Source organism: Artemia franciscana, chromosome 4, assembly GCF_032884065.1.
Source record: "Artemia franciscana chromosome 4, ASM3288406v1, whole genome shotgun sequence".
Taxonomy (NCBI): Eukaryota; Metazoa; Arthropoda; class Branchiopoda; order Anostraca; family Artemiidae; genus Artemia; species Artemia franciscana.
The window spans coordinates 33,203,899-33,213,787 of NC_088866.1; positions in this window are offsets into that span (position 1 = coordinate 33,203,899).

Below are 9,889 nucleotides of genomic sequence, written 5' to 3' on the forward strand. Positions count from 1 at the left end.
TTTTAATCTATGTAAAAAAAAAAAATCTCGAAAAAGACAGACCTAGCTTGATTGCAAAAGAACATGGCTTTACAACACGGAAGATTTAATTACATAAAGTCGTCAAACTTATGTGGAAAAATTTAAGATTCTTATGCACAGAAAAGTTATATTAAATTGCTTAAAGAGTACAAAACTGGCAACTGCAAAAATATTTGAATATATTTTGAGAAGGGATAGAAGCAATTCGAAAGCCTTAAATATTTTCTATACTGTTTGTAACTCTGTTAATCTACTGTATTTTTTTACTTCTGTTCTCTAAAAAATCTACTGTGGTTTTTGTTTAAGCAATCAACAATTGCAATTCAAACTACGAAATTAAAATAAGCGTTCAAGTCCCAGATAAATGCAGTTTTTTAAGGACTTTCAAGAATGTGAAATCTCGAAAGAGAAAGACTTACCTTGACTGCAGAAGAACATACATTTACTACATGGAATATGTAATTACAAAAATTTGTCGAACTTATGTGGAAAAATTGAAGATTTTAATGCAAGCAAAAGTTATAGTAAATTGATTAGAGTACAAAACTGGTAATTGCAAAATATTTGAATATATTTTGACAAGGGATTAAAGCAATTAAAAAACCTTAAAAAAGAAAACCAAAATCTCGAAGATTAGTAGAAATTGGACTTAGTTGTATAAATTGGACCTGATTGATTTTTGAATCGTGAGTGACGAAAGTGTCATAAATAAGAAATAAGACATTGAAAAAAAAAATACCAAAAAAAAACAACGAAAGGTAAGGAAACTTCAGGCAGTGCGAAAACTAAAATAGGGCCCACTAATCTTGGAGGAGTAAGTTTTTAAAAAGAAATGGGAAAAAATAATGAGAATAATGAATAAAATTCAAGATACATTAATGCAGAATCCTTGTCATGTGATTGGATGAACAATTCCTCAGAAGATGAATTTATAAAGTGATTGGATAAACTATTCCTCAGAAGATGAATTTCTGAAGCAAGTCATATCACAACCGTGGCATGGAAGAATCATCAATAGAGGACATCAAATTGTACCAGTATGGGATCTAATTTAAGAACAATATCCGGTCCAGGCTCATTTAATGAGAAACGCATAGATTGAAAACGAAGAAAAATGAGGGATGAGAGTGAGAGAAGGCGTCTGGCAGCTTCTAAAACTGTTCTGAATCTGAAATTAGAGCTTATGAACATGGGAGCAAATTAAAGAACAATATCCGGTCCAGGCTGATATAATAAGAATTGAAATATATGAATTGAAATGAATATGAAAATAAGAAATCAGAAGAAAGAATGAGTGATGAAAGTGAGAGAAGGCGTCTGGCAGCTTCCGAAATTGTTTGCAGTTTGCTAATGTCAAATTTTTTCTCCTGATAGCTAGGGTCTTTTATTACCTAAAATCTACCTAAAATTAATTTTTATTATTTTTTTATTATTTTCTTTTTTTCTTGTTTTCTATTGTAAATGGTGTAACAAACAGTACATCTTTATATAGAAAAAAAGAATAAGGATATATATAGAAGATAGATAACAATATATATAGGGGTAAGTGGTCCATACTGGGCATAGGTACATAGTTGGCTATTGAACTTAACTGCCATCTATTTACGTGGAAACAAGTTTCCTGAGCCATATGATATAGTTTACAAGGTGGCCGACTTCCTTATCCACTTTCGAATGTATGTTACAATCTTCGTTTGTTTGCAAACTCTCTTGAAAGTTTTGTTACAACCAAGGAAAACACTTTGTGCCTATACTTTTTCATGTATCTCTGTGCTGATTAACCCTAGAAAAGTGCTTATTGGCTTGTTTGACTCCTTGATGATCAGATATTGTAAGTAGTGCCATCATTTATTTTTTTCAGTGCATCAGTTTCATCGGATTTTGGTTTTGGTGACTAGAGGGCGGGTGGTGCATACTGAGCCAGTATAAACAGGTGCATAGTGGGCTACTGGCTCACCTTTTCGAGTAACTGCTTGTAAAAACTGGTGCACTTTTCAATCTAATATTTTTTCCAGGGAAAGATCAGTGATAGTCCCAAAATGCCAAGGGTCCCTAAGAGTCACATGGAAGGGCATAGAAAGGATGTTTTAGAGCAGAGAGCTGAATTAGAAGAAAGCACTCCACACGCCCTTAATAAAGTGTGCGAAGGTCATAATGTCTGGAAGGCTACTGCTATGTTTGGCATTCCCAGAGCGAAATTACAACAGCTTTATAATGACTACAAGAATTTGAGTGACGATCAGAAGCTTTTGGCCTGCCTGTCAAGAAAGCAAAGCTTTGTCGCCGTTTTTTCTCCTAATGAAGAAGCCACTTTGGCGATTTACTTGATTAAGGCTTCGAACATGTGCTATACTCTGACTGAACCGGAAGCAAGAAAACTTGCTTATCATTATGCTTTGACAAACAGTAAAAAGTGCCTCAGGCGTAGATTGACAATGGAAAGGCTGGGAAAGAATCGATTTATCACTTTCGATTGCGAAACCCGACATTATCACTAAGGAAACCAGAGGCAACCAGCCTCAATCAGGCAACCGACTTCAACTTGTACAATGTGAACCAGATTTTTGGAAACTTGCACTTTGTTCTTGAAAAAAACAACTTCACTGCATCTGATATCTATAATGTAGATGAAACGGGCGTGATAATAGTCCATAAGCCCCCTAAAGTCTTTGCCGAGAAAGGTAGAAAAATAGTTGGAAAGGATACTTCAGCCAAAAAAGGCACTCTAGTTACAATGATTGGGACAGTTGCTGCAAGCGCAAATTTCTTACCGCCTTATTTTATCCTTCCAAGAAAGAAGTGAAAACCCCACAAGCTAAATGGAAGTCCTAATGGGTCGGCTGATGGAGCGAACCTGCCTGGGTGGATATCACAAGACTTGTTCTGCGAGTACTTGCAGCATTTCGTCAAGCATTCATGTGCCTCACCTGAGCGAAGGAAGCTGCTGATCCTAGATAATCATGAGTCATATATTTTGCTAAACACTGTGAACATAGCCAAGGAAAATGGCTTTGTCCTTCTTACCATTCCACCTCATAGTAGACACAAGCTACAACCACTAGACGTCAGAATTTTTTCCCCATTCAAAGCTAACTACAACAGAGCTATGGATAATTCGATGCTAAACAATCCGGGAAAAACAGTTACTATCTATGACATAGCTGGATTGGTTGGTACATCCTTTCTGCGTGCTTTCACCCCTTCCAATATCCAGAGTGGGTTTGCCACACAGGAATTTCTGGAAAGACCAAATATGGTATTTGGCCTTTCAATCTTGAAATCTTTACTGAGGAAGATTTTTTGCCCTCATATGTAAGTGACAGACCAAACATATCGTCTGATCCTATACCAACTGAAAGTGATAAAGACGAACTTCACGGAGTGCACAGAAATACATGCCAGGAAGTGGGAGCTACAGGCTTCACTGACAGTTTGCCACAGTCCCAGTTACAACCTTCTCTTCTCATTGTCACCCCAGAGCAGATCAGACCTTTTGCCAAAGCTGCTCTTAGAATGCAATCTACTAAGGGGAAGACGCATTGCTCAACAAAGGTACTAACAGATACTCCAGTTAAGCAACAAATTGAAGCAGAGGAGAAAGCAAAAATCAGGGAAAGAGAGAAGGCTGCAAGGTCAAAAGCAGTCCAGTGATTAGTGGTGAAAAAGATTCTGCAATATTTCCCTGAATGACGACGGTGATGATTCATCTCTTCACCTATGACTAAAAGAAAATGACCAGCCCACACAGGAAGGAGTGATTGATATAATTAAAGAGGGAAATTTTGTGAGAGTGGTATATGAAGGGGAATATTTCACTGGTGTTGCCCAAGCAAAGAACCAGGTCTTAGCCAAAAAAGCGTGATAAGCATGGCAGGAATAAACATGTGGAAGTGGCCTGAAAAGCAAGGTCCCAGAATCTTTCCCCGCAAGGATATTTTGAAGAGGATTTCCAACCCAGCCCCAGCAAAACAGACAGTATCAAGACCAGTATCAAGACTCCTCTTCCTTCACTTTTGAAGATTGGTAAAACCACAAAAGGCTCTCAGTTTATATATTTTGTTTTTTACTTGAAATTTTGCAGCCTTATAACTGATTAAACAAATTATACTTGTATGTGTCTTTCAGTGAACAAGTATGGACCATAGGCTGGCTCAATATGGACCAACCCTGGTCAGTTGGTACATAGAGAACCATGAGAAGTTTTCGGCAGTTAGGGCAATAGTTAAAATTCATGAATATTCTCATAAAAAAATTCACTATATGCTACATTTTGGTATAAGCAAAGCTACAAAATACAAAATTGGTTGCAAGTAAAGTCAATTTTTCAAAAAGCTGCTCAGTATGGACCACTCTACCCTACATAAAAAACTAAAAAAAAACAAAACAAATAAAAAACTAAAAAAACAAAAAAAAAACTTAAAAAAAAACTCCAGAAAAATTAAAAAAACCACAAAAATACAAAAAAATCAAATAACATAAAAATTGCATTAAAATACATTAGATTAAAATTGCAATAATTAAATTACAATAAAATTGCAATAAGAAAATTACATTAAAATTGTAATGGATTAAAGCAATTCAAAAACATTAAAATGGTCTAATTGACATTGCCGTAAGACATCTCTAACTGCCTGTATTTTGCAGTTCTCCTTTGCCGAATCGCATATTTTTCGATTTCTTTACAGCGGTTTTGCCGAATCGCCTACGGGATTATAGCATGGTCCGTTTTGCCAAAAGTTGCTGATTTGCTGAACGCGAACTTGGAGAAGAAGAAGACGATCTTTTTTATCTTGGCGAACAAGATATAATTATGAGGCCCAAGAGACTGAAAATGTCGATTTCCCCAGATATTTTTGAAACAGACAGGTAAGAATTAGATATTTTCAGACAGAAGTATGTACAGCAGCATTAATTGTAGTTTGCTTCCACAGTTCTAAAGGAGGTGCTAATGAAGGTTCATGGAAAGAAAAAGCTGGGTCAAAGATGTCAGTCAAGGAAACAGATGAGGTGGTAGGCTACTAACCCTTGCGCCACTGAACTTACAACTGAACATGAGCTTGGTTCTCAACATTAGGTATATTTGCTTAAAAGTTTTTCCTCTACTACTAAAGACCTTCTATGTTAGATCATTGATAGGGTAGCAACTAAAAAAAAAAAAATTATCAAACCTGAGCTTTTGAAGATCCGAATGTGATTCTCCTATCTTTCAGCTTTGATTTGAGGCCAAAATCACCTCTCTATTTTACCTCTAAGCATTTTAAATCTTATTCAGAAAACAGTATTTTACAGAAGGAAATGCCTGTGTTTAACCATTGACTTTAGGGTTCTGTCCATCTAGTAGCCAAATTGGAATTATGTGGTTCAATGAAATTCTATGAAACTGGGTGGTTTTGAGCTGGTTTCGGGTGCATGGGAAACCCCAGCAAGTGAGTTAGATGGGATAATGTGAATATGATCATCAAGGTTATAGTCCAGTAGACCTATTACTGCTGTATAACACTGACTTTTCCTCCTTAGTATCAGTAAATTTTTGTAGGCAAGTTCAGCTGCTTTTTTTACATCTAAATTTACATTGAAAATTAAGAAATAATATTAAATAGCTAGGACATCTTACTGATGGACTTATAAAACACAAAATTTTGTCCTGAATGAAATGGTATTTTTAAAATATTTTTTAGATATGTTTTAGACATGTAAAACTGAAAAGGAAAATTCACAGTAATTCATGCTTCTATTACAAAAAAATCGCCAATTTGTGCCACTAGGTGTTTATGTGGCTACCCTATCATTGAGACAGACACCCTGGCATAGTTAATGAAAGTAATTTAGTTACACTAGGCTATCGAAGCTGGAGAAAACCCCCATATGATGGCCAGAATGGAGAACATAAAGCTTTCTTTTTTAGCCCCGAAGATTTGTCTTCAGATTCTGATGAAGATTCTGACCCGACGTATTTCCCGCAAGTAGAAAGTGGCAATAATACTGAAAATCCAGAATGTACACCCAGTAAGGGATCTTCATCAGAAGTCGAAAGTATTGCACTCTGCGAAGATGCTGGCCAGTCCAGCTCTCCTACTACTTGGGCAAGTAATAGAACAGAAAGTGAACCAGAGGCTACCAGAGAAATCAGTGAAACAGCTTCTGCTAGCATGTCTCGAACCACAGAAGGAAATGATGACACAGAAACGAGAAATGATTCATCCAAAAAGGTCAGAAAGACGTTAGATAACAAGGAAAAGTGGGTGAAAAATCAGATTAAGAATGCAGTAAACTCTGGAAATGTTTATCTGAACCCTGTTACCAAAAAAGTACATGGAAAGGAGAAGGAAGTGAAACCCTTTCATTGCCCTCATTCGTGTCCTTTCAGATGTTTTGAACATTTCTCAGAGACTCATCGTCAGATTGTGTTTAAAAACTTTTGGGCATTGTCAAAAGATTCCAAAAGGATGTACTATTTGAAAACAACGAAACCTTTACCTAAAAAAAGGAACAAAAAAAGAGAGACTCGCCGGAAGCATACATTCCACTATTTCCTGTCAGTTCATAAGAAAACTGTGGAGGTCTGCAAAGGATTTTATTTTGCTATCCTAGACATCAGATGATAAGCGTATACATTATGCCCATAAGTTATCAAGTGGTGGAGTACCTCATGTTAGTGTACCACAGAATCCTGTGAATAAAAGTGAAGAAGAGGATCTCGCGTACATAAGAAAGCACATTGAAAGCTTCCCAACCATTGAATCTCATTACTGTCGTGACAAAACCAACAGAAAGTTCCTCGACCCTTCACTCACTATAAGCAAAATGCATTCATTGCATGAAAGTAAGTGTGCGGAAGATGATAATTTGCCTCTCAAGGAACACATGTACAGAAAAGTTTTCAATTTTGAATTTAATATTGCATTTCATGTTCCTAAAACTGACAGATGTGATGTTTGTGAAGAAAAAAAGGTGGCCGAAAAAAATGGTACTGAATTATCTGAGGAGGTCAAAACCTCTCATGCAAAACATGTGAAAGGAAAACTAGAAAGCAAAGAAGAAAGAGATAAGGACGGGGCTTCGGAAGACCCCGTATTGTGTTTTGATATGGAAAACGTTTTTTCTTTGCCAAAAGGGGATGTTTCGTCCTTTTTTTTACAAAAGGAAGATCACTGGCTTCAACTTAACTGCTATTCTTACCTTTCGCAGACATACAGGAGAGCTAATCAAGAGAGTTTATTGTTGTTTGTGGTCAGAATGTCTTACTGGTAGAAGTGGAAATGATATTGCCAGTGGTCTTTGTGCTCTCCTTGATAAGGTTTTTACTACCTATTCTGACATCAGAAAGTTGGTTACCTGGTCAGATTCATGTTTGCCTCAAAATCGTAATCAAATAATGAGCTACATGATGCAAGACACCCTGAAGAAGCATTCACACGTTCAGAGTATAACGATGAAGTATTCTGAGCCTGGCCACTCCACGATTCAGGAGGTCGATGCTGTTCACAGCGTCATTGAGAGGTCTTTGAAGCACAAGGAAGTCTTTTCGCTACTAGACTTGACAAAAAAGCTTTTGATTGTTCGGCCCCGTGACCCGTTTGTCATTATTCAAATGACCAAGCAGAAGTTTTTCGATTACGGCCAAACGTCCAAATGCTATAAGTATAGCTTAGTTCCATTTTCAAAGGTGAAGTTACTGCAGTTTAAGCGAGGACTATGCAAAAGGGTGTTCTACAAAACTTCGTTTGCGGATACTACTCCTTCTGTAGCGCTGCTTGCACCAGAGGCTAGCCCAAGGAGGCCATTGCCCAATGTGCCAGCAGTGAGTGTTGTGGAAATGTTGCTGCCTCCTGTACCTTCTAGCACAGTAGTTGAGTTGCCAACAGCAAAAATAAAAGACGTAGAATCGCTTTACCGTTTCATGCTAGCAGTAGATATGGCATATGTGAAAAGTCTTATTAGAAGTTGTAAGAGAGCTGAGGTACGTAGTACTTCAGCTGAAATCACAGCGTGTCCCGAAGCAGCCTCTGCCGTTAATGCTCCAAAGGTTAAAACCAGAAATTCCAAGGAGCTTGTTGCTAACTGAGACCTCCCACTGATCTTTTGTTGCATTTTATTGCATAACTCCCAGTTAATAGTCGAAATTAAAATCTGTCTATCAGATGATATACGTTTTGCCGAAAGTCGCATTTCTAATTCATCCTGGGCCAATTCCGTTTTGCCATATCTTACCTATGTTCCGGAATTTTCAGGCGGTTTCGCCGAAACTGATATTCATTCCGTTTTATCAGGAAAGCCTCACCTTAGGCCAATAAAAATGAGCACAACGATATAAGTGATTTTTCTTCTTAATTATGAAACAAAAATCAACGCTCAAGCTGTAGCCTATTCCGAGATACAAATGTCAAAATTTTCAAACTCGTTTTTCTCCGGTTTTTGGAAAAACAGATTCGGCAAAACCGCTTTCAGGTGACGATAAGCAAAACGAATATAGTGGTTAAACTTAGTTAAGCCAAACTTAATAAGTGACAGCAGTTATAATGTTAAAATACAGGTAAAGAAAAAACTTCTGATTCAAAACGATTGTCAAACGTAGACAAAAAATCGAAGATCTGTATTTTTTCCTTATAAAACAAAAACTCTATGACACTTTTACAACCTAGTAAATGTTTTTATCACAACCTACTTTATTTAACTTTTATTTATAGCCGAAATTTTGGCTAAGGAGTAAACCAGAAGTAATCTAGGAAGATATTAACCAGAAATAAGAGAGCCTCTTTATCATGTGAAAATCTGCAGCAGGAATAACAACCCGTGAGATTAGAAAGGTTAAACTTTTGGCTTTTTTACGTTCAGTAAAAAAAAATTTTCTATACGTTTTAACCAAAACTTTTGTTATTTATTTTACTTTTTAGCTGTAACTAGTATTCATTTAAATAGATTGCCATTTTTGACGCACAAGCTCCTTGTTATCAGCGTAACAGTTTTGTTATCAATGATGGACTAAAGGTAGGTTAAATGCCAGTTCAAGAACAGGAGATGAGAGAGGATTCTCAGAATATAGTATTGCCAAAAAAAAGAACACAAAAAATTGCAGCCAAAAATACATACCACATCCAATAGCTGCAAAAAGCTCAGCAAAAATTCAGGAAATTCAAGGACATTAGAACTATAGGGCTCATTTTCTTTCTTGTTCTGTTTTGTTTTTGTTTGTTTTTTACGAAGGAATGAACGAAGGTTAGATGTCTGCTTAAAAATAAGAGATGAGAAATAAGGCTCAGAAGAAAGTATTAACAAAAGTTTGAACACAAAAACTACAGTAAAATATACCAACCAAAGCTGCAATAAACAATATTTGCTGCAATAAACATTATTCGTCAGTATTTACACAGTGGTCAGTCTAGAAAAGATCATTTAGGAAAAATACAAGAGTGAGCATTCTTAGATTTTTTTTTTTCTAGGTCTTTGTTTCTGAGAAATACTATTTTTCACTGTAAATGTAATGGTTGTATTCATTGCAGGGAAATACTATTTTCAACCACAAAAATACACTACAAAGAGGAATAGATAAAACACTAGAATGGTATACAGACAACAGATGTCAAAAAATGTATCCGGCATATTGTATTACAGCACAATGAAATAACTGAGACACAAAGTCCTTCTAAATATCAAATTTTATTAAGATCTGATCACCCCTTCGTAAATTAAAAATACCTCATTTTTTTCAATTTTTCCAAACTAACCGTCCCCCAGGTGGTTGAATCGGGGATGCGACTATTTCAAATTTAATCTGGTCCAGTCCCTGATACGCCAGCCAACTTTAGCGATCACTAAATTGATCATGTATCTAGTTTCGGATCTCCTTCAAGTAAAAATTTGGGTGGGC